The sequence below is a fragment of the Coturnix japonica genome, chromosome 4, assembly GCF_054131305.1.
Source record: "Coturnix japonica strain WE chromosome 4, WE-NBRP24, whole genome shotgun sequence".
Lineage (NCBI taxonomy): Eukaryota > Metazoa > Chordata > Aves > Galliformes > Phasianidae > Coturnix > Coturnix japonica.
In genome coordinates, this window is record NC_140666.1 from 25,438,786 (window position 1) to 25,458,877 (window position 20,092).

Sequence of the window (20,092 nt, forward strand, 5' to 3'; positions counted from 1 at the left end):
CAAGCTCAGCTATGTAAGACAAGCTTTTACTTACTTTCTATTTAATAAGTAGGATTAAAAAAGAATCTTGAGAATTAGCTTGCTTATCCAAAGCAACAAGCTGACTGTCTTCTCTGTATGCCTCATATACCTCACGGCTTCAGCAATGAGCCCTTATCATCTTGCCAGTTTTCTCTTTTCCTGCAGTGCTTTGGAGCCAAATTCTATGCTAGGTACCTCCAAAGAAATCAATTGAGATATGCCAGAAGAGGTTTGGGTTCATGGGACAAAGCCTTCACTGTTATAGAATGATGCTGATCTAACAGTGTAAATGGAGAAAGGCTGTTTCACACTACCTAAGGACTGTGCATTGTATCTGTAATGACGGCATGGCTATCAATGGCATCTCTGTCTCTTTGCTTTTAGCCTGCAGATGATTTTAAGTTGTCAGGTGCATTTTCTTTTGTTATTAAATGCAGTGATTTTCTCCTACATGCTGGGTAGTCCAGTCAGCCCATTGACTGAAGCAGTGCCCTTGTTCCTAATGTGGCTAAGGAAAATCAATGTCTCAGTGATTCTGAGTGTTATGGCTACTCGCAGAGAAGGCCAAAAGATTTTCTGGTGGCATTCAGTAATTAAGATTTCCTCTTCTGCAATCTACAACGAGGGACACCACAGTAAGTGGTGGAGATGGTGCACTCCAGCCTCCTGCTCATTAATGTTCACACCTGGAAAAAGATAATTTGCTTTTGTCTTTCTGAGCCATGTTGAGAAATTTATTTCAGTAGCGTCAGTCGTATAAGATAATAAAAATGGTGCAAATCATGCAAGGAAAGGGAAGCTGGCTTATCATGATTTGAGTTTATACAATGAATAAGGTTACTAATTAGTTGGTGGAGTGCTATCTGTAAATGTCCCTCTCTAATAAATGGATTAGAACATATGTTTTAATGCACATCTTTTCTCATTGTTTCAGACACAAGGATAAGTACAAAACAGAAAAAAACCAACAACCAGTGATCCAGAAAGCAGACAGTGGGAGATAAATGGAGGGTTATGCAAGATTTAAACAAATACCACAGTCACTTCCCGGAAAAGAAATCGCCCAAAGAGCACAATAACTTTCCCAGTATGTTCAGTAAATGATGACATGAATGAGATTTATTGTTCATCACGGTACATAAATAATGCCTAATGCCAAGCATTCATTTAGCACTCTGCAGCACAGGACTTCAGCTGCTGAGGAGTGAACAGTGTTATCTTAGGAAATCAAGAGCACATCTTGATATGAGCTTGGTTCTGGGGTGCTGGCAGAGCCCACTTCAGAGCCCTGCTTTATGCTTGGCACCTGAGGAGACCCAGGACAATGGCAGCTGCACAGAGGCAGACAGCAGAAACCTGCCATGCTGCCATGACTGGACATGCCAGGCTTCCCTGCAAAAGGGCCAGCATCAGGCATCAACAAGATAGCAGGGAAAACAAAACCTATATGTTTTCACCCCACTGTACAGTTGAAAAATCTTTAGGGCTACCACAATATAAAGACGCTGTAATTAGGACCTGACCCTGCAAGTTAGTAATCCTGCCTCACCTCCTGGCTGTAGAGAGGTGCTTCGTGGAACCCTCATGCAGAGTCAGGGGCTGTGCCCCACCTCACAAACAGCACTATGAGAACACTTCCCTGGGCATGAGTCTCTTCTGCATGTTTTGCCCTCCCCCAGCCCTGGCAGTGCTCGGTGCCCTAAGTCTTGCACTGCGACATGTTTGCCTTCCACCTCCTGTGGCCATAATTCACCGCTGAGGCATTTCCAAGCAACATAGCACATGGGTGTCATCAGGCTTCTAATCGTTGGTGCACTGTGGTCTAAAAGGAACTCTGCAATATCAATTCTTCTAATGGTATTAAAGGAGGCAGTATTACTTTTCATTTGTCCAAAGTAATCTAATTCAGTGTAACATAGTCGAAATTTCATTTCCTATATCTTTATTAAAGCAGTGCCACTCTTCAAAGAGTAATGTTAGCAGGAGAAAAAGCAGAAATTGTTTTTATTGTTTAGATTTTTTTTTTTTTTCTGAAGGAAGCAAGAAAGGTTGAAGGTAGACTGGCTCCATATTAGCTTGTTATCAGCCATGAATCATACAGATTTAAAGAAGAAAATTTAAAAAAAATAATAAAAATTACAGGATTTGCAACTGCAATGTAATCCAGTTTCCAGTGATTGGAGGGATTCATTTAAGTCTCCCTCAAGGAGTTCTATCTAGCCAGGGTATCTGTCAGCTCTTACAAAGAGCAAATATTAATTCCGGGGGTCTGTACCAGGCATTTGTAGAATTGAATGGACTTGACAAAGTTTGGGGGAATTTTGCTTTGTATAGCTTTTATGGCTTCATCCAGAATGTTTTGCTCCCATTTTCCTGCACTGGGACAGGGAAGTCTTTTAAGAAACATGGAGTTCTGTGATTCAAAATGTTTGAAGTAAGGTGGAATGTTCAGGTGGTATTTGCTTATAAAAACATATATTTTAATGCTTTCATCAGTGTCTTTACTGCAAGCAAAGCATCAAAACTTCACTTACAAATATTACGAGAATATAGTAAGGCAAATCTCCAAAGATGCTCAGATTACCATCAAATTACACTGTCCGATAGTACCTTGCTCAACACTAAATGAACTGCAGAAACACTAATCACTTTGAAGTTAATAAAGCCTATACTGGCTTTCAATAATTGGCATTTGTTTATCTGCCTTGATTGTAGCTATCTATTTCTATGTGAACAATGTAAGATAGCAGAAGTTTCACCTTTCACAAGTTTTAAATCCCCATAGAATTGACAGAAAAAGCCGTAACCACAAATTGGTTTGCAATTTTCCTTTCTTCCCAGAGAGCTCTATATGGTTATATTATGAACCTTGCTTCAAACAAACTGCTTCTGACTTTTATGATCCTTTTGTGATCTAAATGGCTATCTCATAAGATATTCCACTGCAGCTCCTTTTTCAATTGCTTTTACTGTGAAATGGCATTCTAGAGATTTCTGGGGACCATTTCACACTCTTGTGGTATTGATTTGCTAAACCTGATGATAGGTTTATACTTAAGATGCAGTCTGGTATATGAATAAAGTGTAAAGCTTATGAAGAACAGATTCAGGACTTTCAATAGCGCCATCTTTTTGATGGCGTTTGCCTCTTTAAAGTAGGTTAGTGTCCCAAAACTACATTTTTGAGTGCAGGGTGCTATATGGGCTCCATTTCTAATTGTAGTGGAATGTAATGTTTCCATTACACTGAATTGCAGTCGCAGAAGAGCATAGAGAAGGTTAATGCTAGTATCTTGTAACTTTGCAACGTAAGGTCAGAGCAAATAGACAGCAGCACTTGGGATCTGAAATGGGAAAATACACGTGAAATTGTTTCTTGAGTTCTCACTTATGAGGTTGACAGAGGATAGATTTTCTCTTGGGTACCCTAGAGAAGTGACAACAAAACTAATGTGTTTGGGCTTTGTTGTTGCAGATAATCATTTTTCTTTAAAAGGCTGATCATTGTACAATGTCTATAGGGCTAAGGAAAAAATCATCTTTGATGGAATTACAGCATTAAAATGAGTTAGCAATATTTTTATGAAGAAAATGGCACTTAATATTTACAGGGCCAAATCACAAACCCATGACTCTGTCTTTAGTTTGGCAAGTGCAATGAAATTAAGAGATGCACCCAGGTAACTCAGCTGAAGCAGAATAAAACAATCAGGCAATTACAACTGCAGTGAGGAATGCACAAAGAGCAAAGAAACACCCTGCCAGAGCTTGGGAACTGATGTCCAGCACATTTTGTTCAGGAGAGAAAAGGGAGAAAAAATAAATGCTCTATATTTGAGCAACATTTTACATATAACCATGTGAACATGACTTTGCTAGTGCTCCTCTAATGCTAATGAACTCATGCAGAAAAGTGGAAAAGCAAGACAGTGAGGTCCTGGGAGTTTCTACAATGTAGGCTGTATTTAGGCCTCTGTATGCCTATGTCTGGGCAAATCAGAAAGAAGAACTGAGAAATTCAGTGCAGCCAATGGCACAGAACAAAAGGAACAGGGAATCCTTTGCTCTTTTACCAAGATTGCAAGAGCAGTGATTAAAATATCACTTGACTATAACACATTTATATGTTAAAAATGGAATAAAAATGGCTACTTTCAAAAGAGAAACAGAAATAAATATGCTAGAGTATGTGTCCTGAACAATGTCCTGCATATATTAGACTTATGGCTTTATCTGTGAGATGTGTGGATGAATTCTGGACTATGAGTGTAAGTGATAATATGATTATGTTTGTTTTATGAATTAAGTCCAGATGAATTGCTTATTGATATCAAACAAAGGAAGAATTTCCTCTTGCAATATCTGGAATAAAGGAAGATAACACTAGTTATTGCTGACTAGGGTGAGCTTTTGCTTACAAAACAAGTTTTGCGTGATCATTTCTAGCTTGATGTCTGGCTTCTTTCTTTCTACTTTCAGCCACTTCCATCTTTTTGTTTTGTTTTTGAACCTGTGGTGTATGATATGCATTACTTGTTTAAATGTCAGATAGACTAGAATGAAATTTGGAATTTTCCTCAGTATAATCTTCATGCCAAAAAAGAAGGATATAAAACAAAAGAACTGGCACTGCTGCAAGAACACTGACAGCAGGCAGTACTTGAAGAAATTCATATGCAGTGGATTAGCAAATAGACAATCAGAGCTGCTGAGCTTTGAGTTGATGGTCAGGGATTTTGAAATGGGTTGCTGTGAGTTTTTGTTAGTTTGTTTATGCATGTGCAGTTCTTGTCTTGCTAAACTGAAGCTTCACATATGTGCAAAAATGTTTGTACCCTCCAGGATCTTCAGACTTACATAAGGAGTCCTGCAACATGTGTAGCCATTTCAAGGTTTTAAATGGTTTTTATGTTCTGATAAACTATCCATTACAGATCACATAAATTGCCCAAATCATCTTCATTACAGCATTACATCTTTATTATAGATCTGGCAAGAAACAGACATCAAGTCTAAAGCCTAACTACTGTCACAGTAGTTATATGATAAACCTGGATATTTTATATTACATATTAACAGTCTGAGTGAGAGAACAGGAAGTGTTCTTACTAAATTAGCAAATAATCCCCATGGCATACTTGTATCCACATGCTCCTATTTATTTGTCTGTCTGTTTGACTGACCGTCTGCCTCTCCATCCATATATCTTCAGACAGATCTACAGAAATGAGACCTACTCAGCTGGATGCAGTACAGGTGGTGCAATGTGCAATGGCACACTCTGGTTCTGCCACGCACCTAAAACTTTCACCTAATTTTTGTCTCTCAGATTTTTTTTCTTTCACCAAATTAAAATTTCCTGTGTGCTGAGATAAATAACTTTGTGTCTGTATTTGTTGTTTGTTTGTTTGTTTTCTTTCCTCCACAGTGTTTACAGATTATTAATACAAAGCACCCTGGGCTGTTTGTAGCTGAACATGCCTTTGCCCTGTACATATGTGGGTTGTATACACAACTACCACTCTTCAGAAGGTGCATTTCGCAACACTGTCATTAACATCCATTCTCTGGATAAGGGGGGAGTAAACTCAAAGGAAAATTTAACGAGAATTATTCTGTTGATTATGTGATTATCTTGTGAAGTATTTTGACAACATCTTTAAAGACTTAACCAAACATTCCCAAAGCAAATGAAGAAGATGACATTATTCTTCCCCTTTAACTTTATGCCCTGAGCTCCTCTGAGTGGAGACACTGCCAAGGTCAGATTCCCAGTCTCAGTGAAGCTATGGGGACTAACAGTGAGTAAAAACTTGCCTGTGCTAGCAAAATATGTTTTAAACAGCCCTCTACACCACATCAATGAGGGATTCAGCATCCTAGTTTTCAGAACTAGGAGCGATTCAATTAATAACTCTTGGAAACCCACTGTGACTACCAACCTCCAACCTTCAAACTTTGTTCAACAGCTCCCATGTAAGAGCTTCTGCATTCTTAATGCCTTTGTCAGGTAAATTAAGTCTTCCATATTTTAGGAAATCACACCAATTAGGCTTTTTAAAAATAAACAAAGAATATAAGAAGTTCACCTTTAAGAATAAAGAACGTTATGCAAATATGCAAGGACGAGATTGAACAATCCAAAATATTCAGTGATATTTTTCTATGGATATTCTAGATAAATATCAGCAATACATGAGCTCAATTTCAAAAGACTGGAAAATCTTAAAACACTGAAAGACCATCTGTGCATGCTAACAACTGCCAAATCTGCAACTGTGGTTTCTTCCCTGCTAATTCCATATTTTCATGATAGATTAATGGGCACCATTTATCCAGAATAAATAAATGTGGAAGTCCCACCTTCCCCCTTCACTGTGCCTCATCATTTTACTGATTTGCACCAGACCACTGAGCACATTAATGCAAGTGAGCCACTGTCTGGATTCAAAAATAATCACATTTGGTAGAGAGGGAACACTTGGCACTGATGATTTCTTTACACACTGAAAGTCCTTGAAGTTGAAATAAAATATATTCAAAGAACTCCAGACTACAGACAGCACAGATAAACTGCAGAAGCTGAAGGATTTCTCTTTCTTTTCACCAATTTCAATTTGACCTATGTATAGGAAGAAAAGTACACGGATGTTTTACCTGCACTGCTCCTGTTTCACCAAGTGCGTTCATCTTGTTTCTTTCAAGAGGCATTACAGACACATACATCCAGACTTTTAGCCTGCTAATTTATGCCAGCTAGTGTAAAATTATAGGGTTGAGAAGAAGCAGAATCAAACATTTAGATGTGCTTTAAAGGAAAAAATTGTCCTATATATGGTGAGACTTACCCAATTCATAATTTGCTAATCTTTCCACTTAGTAATTTGCATGCCTGCATGCACACATATGCATTCAACAACATACATACTTCACAGTTTTAATAAGAGAATCACATCTCAGTGAGCTCTCATGCTATTCAGATTACAATGATTTCTATAAGATTTATTACTGTAGCAGTTACCACATACTTAATAGTCTGTTTAATCTATGAAGGTTTAACTATAGGCGTCTAACACATTATCTGCCACTTGGATGATTTCTTTGTGTGTTCATGGGGTGCTAATTGCAAATTTGGAATTCAAATAGTTCATAATCTTGTTAAACACATTTCTTTTAAGAGGAAGAGATCTGCCTTTGCTATATGTCTGCTGTCCCTATTCAGCATAGCTCCAGGTTTTGCTAAGAGGAATGAGATGATAAAGCCTGTTGGGGAATTTTCTGACAGATCTTATCCTGGCTGACTTTATCATGGCCTATTATGTCTAAAAAAAAATTGCTAAGGGCTGGGCATTCCATTGGCAAGACGTGAGCATGCCACATGCCACGAGAAGCCCACATGCTGCGGATTTGTAGAAACAACAAAGAGGACTGCTGCTGTGCAAGGTCTGACAGAGTTGTCTGTTGCAATTCTTTGCTGCTTTCTCAATAGTCTCTGTCTCCTCTCCTTGCTTGTAAGTACACATTAGGTTAAAAACAAAGCCTAGAATCTACTCCAAGTGAAGCACAAGTCAGGAGCTGTTCAGACTGTCCAATCCTAAGCGACAGAGAAAGAAGGTAGGGTAGCGTGGGTTCACAATGAGCCTGAACAACTAGCAGATAAAACATTTTGCTTATGTTTTCTACTAAGTCTCCCACCTTTTAGTACACTACTCTTTTTAGTGAGCTAATTCAGCAATAAAAAGGTTAAGTTAACCTAAAAGAAGTGACTACAGAAATCAAGAGAAAAATGTAATCTATCTTCTCTTCAAAATGCTTTTCTGGATCTTATTTATTTTGCTTAAGATGGACAACAAGAGCTTGTCCAATTGTTTATCTGTTCCAAACAGCTTTTGAAAGCCTGGACTATACCGAAAAACTCTGCTGGATTTATTTCCTATCTGCTTTATTTTTGCACATATGAAATGATTAGTTTTGATGCAATTTCTTTATATTTACATCAGCGTATAAAGCACACTCAGTCATATGCATTCATAAAGTCAACAGCATGTTAAATAGAAACTCTGATTATTACTTAAGTAACAGACTCTGAAATTACGTAAGAGAAAGCTTAATGGGGCTCAGTGGGACTCAAGCAGATGATGAAGTATATTCTGAATCAGAGTTATTTCCTGGTGACCATCTATGGCTGAAGTGACAAGAATGAAGAACCAAGAAAAAATGCTGATAAAGTTGAAGAAATAATTTATTCAGTGTTAGAATGACACTGACTGCATCTGCTTGTTCAGGCAGAGTGTGGCAATGTCATCATTTTGAAGGGAACCAGTTATTCAGTCTCTAGACCAAAATAAATATATCAAGGCCTAGAAAGAAGAAGGAAAAAGAAAACATAACAAAACACCAACCCAGAAGGCAGTTAAAAACATTAGAATCTGTCAAAATCCATGGAATTCCTCAATTATAGCTTATCCAAGATGTTATGGGGGAAAAAGCTTGACTCCTTTGAGCCAATACTGTTTACAGTTGCTGCAATGAAAATTCTAATTTTGTGCTCTAATGAACACAAAATGATCCATAGTCAACCTTGGCAAAACTTATAATGACAGTGTAATTGAAGTGACTTTGTCACGTTGAGAAAAAATTGTTTCATAAAACCGTAGGTAACTGCCAAGAAATAAAACTATGGGAAGGGCAGTCCTGGATATGTGATACAGAGAGTATATTGCCTTTGTAGATTGTAAATGTTGGGCTTGTAAAGCTGTGACACATTCATATGCAGTCACTCTCTATATAGCACGTTAAGGCTAATTGTGAATTACAGCAAGTGCTTCATCATTAATGTGTGACACTGAATTTGCTCTCTAAAAACAGTGCTTGTGCAGTCATGCTGTGTGTCGCAGTCATTATGGAGGGAGATAACATACAAGAAGCTGGCAGGTGAACGTCAGTGAGATGTGCTGTTGTGACACAAGCTGAAGTATCTCTCCACTTGGAAACTTTATGGAGAAAGTCCAGCAAAGAGAGAAACGAGATCGCAGACTTTTGGGAAGAATAGAGTTTCAAGCAGAGGCATGTTTGGAAGGTTCTCCAAGGCACCAGATTTCTCCAGATTCCCTAACACAGTTAGCTGACTTCTGAGTGTGGTGCAGGTTTATGCTCATCATGGTATATGTTCTGGACTGTCAGCATTTATTCTCTGAGTTTCCCCATCCTCTCTCTACACCTCAAACTCCCAATACGGCCCATACCTGTGTCCTCCAACAGGCACAACACTTGGCCTCCCAGACTTCCTGAACAGATGGGGACAGCAGAAGGAGAGAAGGTAAGCACCATGAAAGGAGCAGCTCTGTGCTCACAAAGAATGATAGTATTTAACAGATGCTGTGTTGAAATACAGAGGGATCAATTAGAATCTGAAGTTCAAATTTTCCTCTGATGTAATTCCACTTGCACAGAACTTGGCTTTAAGTACCACAGTTTTGATTTCAAACATGAGTGAACAAATATTTTCTATTTAGCACAGCAACGGCTTCAGCAAGGAGCCAGTGTAAGTCCTGTAAAGAATGCTGATCACAAAAGCTTTTTTTTTTTCTGAGTAACCCTTAATGATCTAGGGACTGGACACCTTTAGGGGAAATCAATAGATAATTCCCCTCCATTTTCACTGTGGCAAGAATTTTCCAGAGATTGGTGTTTCAAAAGACTTTTCATGGTGCTCTTTCACTTTAAAAACAAATCTGATTCGACATGAAGTTCCATTATGAAGAAAATGTTAAATGCGATGACACTGGTTATGGAAAATTGAAACAAAGTGAGAGGAAGCAAACATCAACCCATAGGAAATTCTGCTGTCTCTGAATGACATGAGGAACTCAATATATCTAATCATCAAAGTAAAACCCACTGGGAACCAAACTACAGCTGAACTGCAGAGGGTTGCTACTTGATTGCTAGACCCAAAAGTGCTAAGCCATATGCTGCTTATTTCTTTGTCTTGATAGCTTGCTATGATTGATATCAAGGACGACTCTCCTCTTCACAATGAAGACAACACGAATTAGGAAACAAGAGTACAGAGATTGCATTTTACAATCCTCATTTTTAACACCATCAGTTCCTTGAACTCAGCGCAGTAAATTCCTGTGTGTGTAAATGTTTTTCCAGCTTTCTTTAGAAATATATATATATTTTTTTCACCATCCTTGTGCCATTCTCCTTGATTTTTCTTCCTTGCTCACCCGTCTCTCTGAATCAGCCTTTTCCCAGCACTCCTCCAGCCTCCGCACAAAGGCACCACAAGGTCAGTGGAGGGCCCTTGTATGGGGGTGCCCTGCCCATCCCTTCTCCTGGCTGGAGGTGGAATGTGCTCTGTTTACAATACGCTCGGTTTCCTCTTGACAAGGCCTGGAAGCCACTGTGTATATCTGAACCTACATCCCATAGGTAGAGAGAGCACATTGCTGTCGAGATGAAGCCCTTTTCTACAATTAAAGAGCCAGCAAGCTGACAAGGCCTGATGGATGAGCCGATACTGAACACACGTTACATCTGTAATGTGAGAGTTACACGACTCAGAGCAACTCGCTGCAAGACACAAAACAAAAATCAGCTCAGACATTACAAGCACCCCCATTCTAACTATGCTAATCTATTCTTTCATCCATGATCTTTGCAAGTGACATAGTGTTATGGTAAAATGTTCAGCACTTAAAAGAATATCTGGAGCCTCTCTGCCACTAGTAATAAAAATATTTAATGCTCTTGTTAGGAGGCGCAATTTGATTACTGAACTGTTATACAACAAATTCTGAAAACAATTCAAAGTGAATTTCCCTAATATGTCTATTTTTTCTATCCTGCCAGAAGGGTTGCTAATGAATTTGCTGCTTGAATGAACAGACAGATTGGGAACTATAACTGTGCTGGCCTGGGCAACATGGCACTGGCACCAAAAACCTATTTGTACCCATGAAAAGTTCTCTCCAGAGTATGTATCTCATCCAGAGGTGATTTTCCAATAAAATCAGCCTCGATTATTGCAAGTGCAGGAGCAATCCCTAAGGGAGTATATCAGGCAATTCAATACTAGGAAATGTTGTACTAGGCAAAATTAACCTTGTAGCAGTGTTATTTCCTTTCTTTTGTATTCATTGATCCTAAATGATGGGATGTTTTTTTTTGTTTCTCTCAAACAGCCGCAGATTTTTTTTTTTTTGTACATATACTAAAAAAATGAATAAATTTGAAAGATACCTGTTTTTCTTTTTATCACATATTTTACTGCCAAATAAAGGGTTGTTTGCTATGTGGCAGGCTCTTTTTGTGGATATATCAGCAAGGATAACAAGGAGAATGCTTCAATAGCAAAGAGCACCACCTTTATTCTGTCCTATCTTAATAACCTCACAAGGCAGAGGAAACCTGCTATGAGTGCTGCTCCAAAAGTAACGCCTCCTACATTTTGATGTTGGCCTATGACATCAGGGGTGAATGTTGATGAGATGGAAGTAGATCCAATGTTCTCCTACCAGTATTCTGCTTTTGTTGTTGTGTGACAGATGGCAGCAGAGGGGCAATCTGACAAAATGCCATCTGACATGGAAGTGCAAATAGAACGAAGGTGTGCCACTGAATTCCTCCAAGTGGACATAATAGCATCCACTGTAATTCAGTGACACTTGCTGAATGCCTATGGAGACCAAACAGCAGATATGAGCACAGTGAGGGGTGGGTGGTGTGTTTCAGCAGTGGCAGCAGCAATAGTGGTCATCACTGCTGCTGCAGATGTTTACAAGTGTGGCATCTTGTTCATCACTACTGAAAACGCATCACTGATGGTGGTGATTATATTGAAAAATACTGTTTTCTAGCTGAGAATTTGCTCAGCTACATTAACTTGTACTCTTTGCATCTGTTGTAATTTTTACAGAAATAAATAGGAGGAATTACTTTAGGAACAACCTACATTTATTACCAAGAGGCCACAAACCAGAAGGACCAAAGAGACTTCATTCTCCCCTCTCATTCCATCGTAAAATTAGAAGTTCCAAAGAAGCAAGAGAGCAGAAAGAGGGATTCTAGTATCTAAAAGGCTTATGATAGACTCAGTCAAATCCCACTGCCAGGTGGCTTTACATTGCCTCAAGAAGGCTCTCACAGGCAGGAATCTTCATCCGGAGAGTATCTGTACTGTGCTAGACCCTAAGTAAATTAGATACTCATGTAAGCACACTAAAACTACTTGCTCTCATTATTTTTCTTCCAGGGGGACACAAGTGTGATAGCAGTGAAATTCAAGAGTACATCTGGTTGGTTCCTGTGTGGGATTCAGTGATCTATACTGAAAACAGCAGGCAAAATATTCCCATCCATGCTGGGATCAGGCGTTTTCTTCAATTTTGCTTATATCTGTTACTTGGTTACAATATCTTTACTAAGAAATGCATTTTTATAGTGTTACTTTTGAAAAGATCACAGGTAGTTAGAAAACAGCTGTTGCTTACTATGATGCCCAAGGCAAGCACTTAGAATAATTGTTTGAATAAATGCTAAGTGACTTTAAGTTAATAATGAGGAAGACAAATACAAAGCCTAAAATGACCAACAACGCAGTACAAGAAAGGGAAGAATCCACATCTTCCTTTGATCCACAACAAATACATGGTATGACTAGAAAAAATATTGACCTTGGCTATTTTCAAAGGAAGAAATAAGAAAAAAAAAGAGTTTTTGTTTGGTTCAAACTTTCACTTCATTTTTTTCCTACAACCTCTGAAATCTGACCTAAATTTAATCTTGACAAACTGTGTCACAACAAAGGTGAGAAAATGTAGTTTTGAAAAGTAACCAAAGTGGCCCAGTTAGAATGAAAATACATATTTTTGCCCAGCTGCAATGGCTGTGGTAATTTCTGCACAAATGGTCAAGTGGAATACACACTTCTCAGTGAATAAAAAATATGTTGAAGAAAAGTTTTCTCTAGCAATCCAAAGTTGTATGGTGGCTCCTGAGCAACAAGTTTGGCTCAGGAGCTGCTGCTGGTGCATGTGGCTGGATTCATCAGTGCTTAGTACTGATGATGTGTGCTCATATTAGTAAGAGATTAGATGAATGAGCTCTCAGAGTGTCCAGCTCACTATCTTGTGAGCAAACGTTTTGCTCTACACAGTTTAACCATCTGCTATAAATTACACAGTCAAATCAGAAACATTTCACTACAAAAATGCACTGCGCTCTTTCTAGGTACCTGTCATAGAGGGTAGCCAAAATCCTTAAAAACACAAAAATTCTATATTTCAGACTTAACCAACGTGACTCATTTGCACAATTCAAAGTTCAAACAAACTGCTAGTCAAATGAATTATAACTTATTATCACATGCTACAGACTTTTAATACATTCTGTGGTTGGGACGGGACTGATTTACTGTTTTGGGCCCTGCCAGTAGGTATCATGCATCATTTCCTTAGAAATAAAAATAGCCCTACTGTGGTTATCCTTTGGACTGATTAAAATATATCTAACAAGATGTGTCAGAGGGACAAAATTCAGAAAATAAAGGTAAAATATTAAACAGAGTTATTATTTTATGTCTAAAGCACTGTATCTTCCAACTGCTGCGATGACTCTGGAATAAAGCAAAAGGTACTGCAGAAAAGAAAAAAGATCTAAAGGAGCAATTGAGCTCTGATAAAACCACATGGGTATAGCTGAATTGTCAGAGCTTTGCAAGAGTCAAAATTTACATAAAAATCAGTATTTAGGGATTAGTGTGATATCATCAAAAAGGATTTAATATGTGAATTTCTTTGCAAACAGTTTAAAAGCGACAGTTTTATAATCCATTTCCAACACTAACCTTTAACTTGTAAGAATAAAATAATCCCTTGCAACATTTCTAGAGTTCACATTCTGCTGAGAAAACGTAGCTCCCTAAATAAAACTCCATGGAAACTGATGCATTTGGTTTTCATAGTGATACTTCAAGTGCCAACCCTGCTGGAAGTACTCGTGCCTGTACAGATGCAACCACATGGGCCAGCTTCCAGAACCAGCGGTATTTTGAGTTTGGCCAATTCTCTGAGGGACTTGATTGCTGGTGCAATAAACTGATCCCATAGACCGAACTCAGCAACTGTGTAGATGCCTAAGTGGACAGACTAGGAGGATCAGGGACTAAAGAACATTGTGTATAATTGCCTGTAAGCAGGCTTTTTCCTGGATTTCTGCTGGGGATTTGAGTGCTTTCACATGCTAGACTTAAAGTATTAAAACATAAATATGAATGGATTTCTTTGAGAAATGAACATGGGCAGGCAGTTTAGGCCCTGTGTTGTAATGGATTTTTAGAACTAATTGAATTGGTGCTGGCTGATTTAGTAGTTAGACAGAAATGGACTAAGGAACGTTTATAGGCAGAGACTAACGGGTGATGGTTGTAAATTGCCTGGGAGTTTCACTGAAAATGAGATTTGTAGCAAGTTTTGGCTTTTTGTTTATTTGAATGAGGTTTGATTTTAAGTTCTTTGGCAAATGTCCTTTAGATTCATCTACTCATATACATCTACTCATATATACCTATGCCTGCGTAAATAAGCCTATGTACATACACATGCACAAATATAAGCATGCATATGTGTATATACGGACATCTTCCCATACATAAATGGGAGTTTTTTTCAAGTCACACAACAACTTTTTTTTTTTTCTTTTTTTTTTTTTTTTTTCCCTGCAGCAGAAATTCCTGAGCATGAGAACCAGTGGCACACTTCTGTTGGTTACAAGTGCCTGATCTGACCAGCAAAAACAGACCTTCAGACCTAGCCTACTGGCCTAAACATTTGACAACAGGAGCAAAAGGTCTGTTTATGGTTACCGCTACTACAGCATATATTAACTGACCCTCAGAATCTGACCTGTTTGCCCTCCTGCATATTGAGTCAATAAGAGAATCCTCTGGCTCTGCATGACTTGCTTAGACCTTAGACCTTCCATGCAGGTCTACCCAGGAAGGGAAAAGCAAGGTACCATTCCAGCTGGTAAAACAAAGGTTGTTGGTTTTTGTTTTTTTTTAAATGCAAACAGTAGAAATAGTCATTCCTATTCCATTTATAATGAAGGATGAAAAGGCCATGAAAAATACCACTGTGCTTTGCAAATGAGAGGTCAATTGAAATGTCAAGATATCAGTAGTTAATGGGTTGCAATTTCAACAATGGCTGGGACAGAAAATTGTACCAAGTCAAGTCTGATGGCCTTCTGAGAAGAAGATGAGTTTTATGGCAGGAAAAGACAATAACCACCACAAGTCTTTTTGGTTAACATACATGTGGCTTGTCTTGTCAGTGACAGAAAACAAATATATTTTGAAAATGTAAAAAGCAATAAGATTTTAACATAAGCTATAATCCTCAAACATGAATCTGGTAGTCATTAAGTCTAAAGCAAATTTAAACATGTGCAGGTGTTTGGGGGACAAATGGTAATGCTTTCTATTGAAGATTTTAAAGATCTGTAATAGAAGAGAGATAAAGGATACTCAAGGAAGCCGGTGTTTTCTTTCCCAGAGCAAGAAGTCAATTTGAATATTCTACGGTTCCACAAAAGTTCATGAAGTGCAAGAGCTGCTCTTAAAAATAGGCATTTTTCATGAAAAATAATAATAAAAAATCATTTAATTCTGCTGTGCTGGATAAAATCAGGGCTTTAACTAAATCATGCTTTCGACTGACTGCATTTTCCCAAGGAGTCCCTCTGGTCATTTTCATAAAGGACTGCAATCAGAGGCTTTTGAGCCAGGCTATGTCCAGTTCTCAGTCAGAAGAGCAGCACCATACAAAGAACTCATCTCTCCCATGAGGAAAAGAATAAAAAGAAGCCAGTTATCTCCCTAACCACTGCCTCTGTCTGACTGGCTGAATCAAAGGCTTTCTTTCCCAAGTGCAGAGCGATCTGCCTTTGGTTGCTATTCGCTCACTGATGGACTCATTCTCTCAGAGGGAAAACAGCATTATTAATAGTGGCTTTTGAGTAGGAAAACTCCTTGGTCTACACAGCAGAGATACATCGTATTATGAATGAGAATCTGCAAGTTATCTTTTGTTCTCTTGCATAACATAGCTACTTGCATGGATTCCTCTGAGAATACAAGGAAATGCACTTAAAATAAATAAAATACAGTATTTTTTTCAAGCACTATAGTGTTCAATGCCACGGGATGTTGTGGGGACAAAAAGTATAAATAGATTTCAAATGAGATTTTGCATGGAAGATAAGTGCACTGGTAACTCCTAAATATAGGATGTGCATTCATGGAAGTGTGAACTGTTCTGCACAGGAAAATGGGAGATCCACTTCTCTACTTTCTACTTCTCTAATTTCTGTCCTTTCCCTACATTCTGTCACTGGCAGAGATGAAGCACTGGGCTATCAGACCTTCAGACTACATTAATGTACAGGCTGCCAAGCAAAGTCTATTTGTACTTGAAAGCAAGGCTTAACCGTGACTGTATTCAGATCTGATGGGATCCTGCAGCTTGACCCACTGAGCCAAGACAAGTGATTTGGTCCAACTCAACACGAATACGATGCCTTTAGACTCCTAGTCTGATGTGGGCTTTCACTGCCTACCCAAGTCTGGAAAAAAGCCTGGGAACTGTGATCATCAGCTGGTTTCAGAACAATGCTGCTATTGAATTTTAATGAGAATCCAAATCACAGAGTATATAATAGATTATTTCCTCTGGATATGTTATAACTGAAAACAATTTCTCATGTAACAGCTCTTTAGAAATCAGAAAGTGTCCACAGGGTAAACTTGGTTAAGTCATGTTACCTCTTTCAGACTCAGGGATGGGAACAGCATGATAAGCACTAGCAAGTAAGAAAGTGTCTAGGACTTTGCATTCAAGAAATCCTTTCCCTGCTACTGTCAATATAAATTTGGATAAAATCTGTGATAGACAGCAAATAATCCTTTTATGACAGGGTAAGAGGAGTATAAAATAAAGTGAATAGAATCTGCAGTTATAGGGTGACTTTGATGACACATATGAACAGAAGAGGGTCTTATGCTGATTTCCCTCCTATTAGGTACTGGAAGGCTACAGGGAGGTCTGGAGCCTTCTGTTCTCCAGGATGAACAAACCCATCTCCCTCAGACTGAGTGCTCCAGCCCTCTGAGCATCTCTGTGATCTCTGCTCTCATGTGACAGCAAAAGGACCCAACGGAAGTGTACAGAGCTGTGTCAGATGAAGTTCAGGCTGAGTATTAGAATAAAGTTCTTCACCAGGGTGTGCTTGGGCATGGAACAGGCTCTACAGGGTCACAGCCCCAAGCTGCTGGAATTCAAGAAGCATTTGGATGCGGCTCTCAGAGATAACGTTTGGATTTTGGATGGTCCTGACAGGAACTTGATCTCAATGAATCCTTTTGGATCCTTCCAACTCGAGATATTCTGTGGTTCTGTGATTCTAACAACCAAACAAACTAAAGTAATAGACTATTTCTATTAAAATCTTTGTTGTATTCCTCAACTAGCATGCTAAACAGTGGGACTTTTAAGACTGAACTAGAGATATTATAAACACAACAGTCTTTAAAAGGAAATGATTTCTGATTCCAGGTTTGGGAAATAAGAACTGTGTCAGAGCCGCATAAAAACAAGGAAGTTTTTTAATGCTAATAACAACAGAAAAAAAATATATTTTAATGTATTTATATATATATATTGTAACAGATGTCAAATGCAGCTTGATTCAACTCAACTTATTAGTGCATGGCTTTTAGCCAAAAGCAATTCACATTTGCAGAAGTGTACTATCACATATGTCTTAATAACAGAAATGTGCTTTGAAAAATGTATGTGATAAGTCACATATGGCAGAAGAAATTTGTACAGCTTTCAATCCTCATGACAATGGAAGCTACCATCTTTATTTTGCATAGCTGAAGAACATTAAAATTCAAGCAAAATTCTCTTTGATATTTCAGAGCTACAAAAGCAACAGCACTAAAAGCTAGACATACTTGAGGTGTACTTAGTGAGGCTGTGCTGTTTGTATACCAGGGCTGCTCCAAAAGTACTATTTTCTATGTTATGATGTTAGCTCATGACATCAGAGACAGCTATTGGTGGGATGGCAGTAGAGGATGAACCCTACCCAGAAATACTCCTTTACATTTTATTTCTGTGTGACAGATGGCAACAAAGGGGCAGTCTGACAAAATGTTGTCTGACACGGAACAGCACTGGGAGCAAAGGTGTCACTGAATTCCTCCATGAGGAAAAAATGGCACCCACTGGCATTCATCAATGCTTTGCTGAATGTTGATGGAGACAAAACAGTGAATGTGAGCACAGTGAGGGGTTAGTGGTGTGTTTCAGCAGAAGCAAGAATGATCAAGTGATCACCTCCACTTGTGCAGATGTTTACAAGTGTGGCCTGCAGGCTCTTGCTCATTGCTGGCAAAAATGCAAAGCTATTGGTGGTGACTGTGCTGAAAAACAGTGTTCTGTAATTGGGAATTTTCTCTATCAAATAGTGTTATTGTACTCTTTGCATCTGTTGTAGTTTCCATGAAAACTAGGGAGAGGAAAGTGATTGTCCCTCTCTGCTCTGCCCTCATGAGGCCCTATCTGGAGCACTGGGTACAGAGGTCTGAGGCCCTCAGCTCAGGAAAGAACAGGTCCAGAGGAACCATATCAATGCTCAGAGGGCTGGAGCACCACTCCTACAAAGAAAGGCCAAGGAGATGGGCTGGTTTCACCTGATGAAGTAAAGGCTCAGGGGAGTTCTCATTGCAACCTTAAAGAGAGCTTATAACCAGGAGGGAAATCAACTTTTACGCTGCTAGGTAGTAATGGGACAAGGGTAAACCCAAGCTGTGCTATGATCCTGTGATTCTATGACTTTCAAAGCAACCTATGTAAATGTAATCTATGTCTATGACAGCTATTTTAGAGATATTATTTTTGCTTTTGCCCTAAGAAGCAATATTTTAGCATAAAATTGTAATTGCATACAGGTAACTTAAATAGTTACATTTCACTGAAAAATGAGGCAGATTTATCAGCTGTTCATTATACAGACTGTAATTAATATGTATAATGGATTCCCTAGGGTACTAATTGAAGCTGCAACCATGAATATAGTCAGAGAGAAGTTAAACAACCAGTTGGAGGAAAAAGACAGGGTGAAATATGCACATGTAGGTGGAAAGAGTGAGACTGTCCATCTGGCTTTCTTCCATTGCAAAATATTACTCTTATTCAAAAGTCCCATAAAACAATTATTTAACCTAAATCCCCCACTTCTGTACACCCAAATCTTTTTTACAGAGTAATTGGGCATCAGTATCACACATATGCTATTTAATGGCTGCAAAGCTCAATATCTCTGTCTCACATGGTGAAACTCAATTTAGTTGAGCCATTCCTGAGAATGTGATCCAAAATATTAAAAAAGTGAATTAATGAAAAATGACTGTTTTGGAGTTGTTCCCCAGGACTCTCACCACCTTACAGCTCCTGGATTCTCTAGAAGATGAACTGAAATCACAGCTCATTTCATACTTTCTATTAAACAAACCACCAGGTAACAATTACTTTAATTCAGCTTGCACTGAGTTTGAACTAGCCCTACAGGCAAGAAAGGTCCCTTGTCATATTAAAAGTTTCGTGTGCTACCAAGTCCCCACTGGATCCTATATCTACTTTTTATCAGATTAAATGAAACATAAAGGGAGAGTGATTTATGACTATCTTGCATATTGTCTAATCACTCCAAGGAGCGTTCATACACATTTTACATTCACTTTATAAGGTATAAATGACTATACATGATAGAAACCCAGTGAGAGGTAGAACTGTATTCTTTTGCTGCATGTGCTAAAATACAGTGATTTGCAAGTTCATGTTCTTACAAAAACTAAACCAGTCTAGTACTAATCCTGCATGAGAAGCAAACTACTATGAAAACAAGAACATTTACTGTGTCTGTAATATACAGTTACTGGGATTTAGTTAAACTGCAATGATCACCTACTGAAGCTAAAATTATGTGTTTTACTGGT

The 20,092-nt window shown here is 38.5% G+C and overlaps 1 protein-coding gene across 3 annotated transcripts in view; it reads right to left on the reverse strand.

Moving 5' to 3' along the window:
* The window catches only part of AFF2 (ALF transcription elongation factor 2), a 327,396-nt gene that overhangs the window by 57,026 nt on the left and 250,278 nt on the right, over nucleotides 1–20,092 (reverse strand). The gene's annotated exons all lie outside the window — the stretch shown is intronic.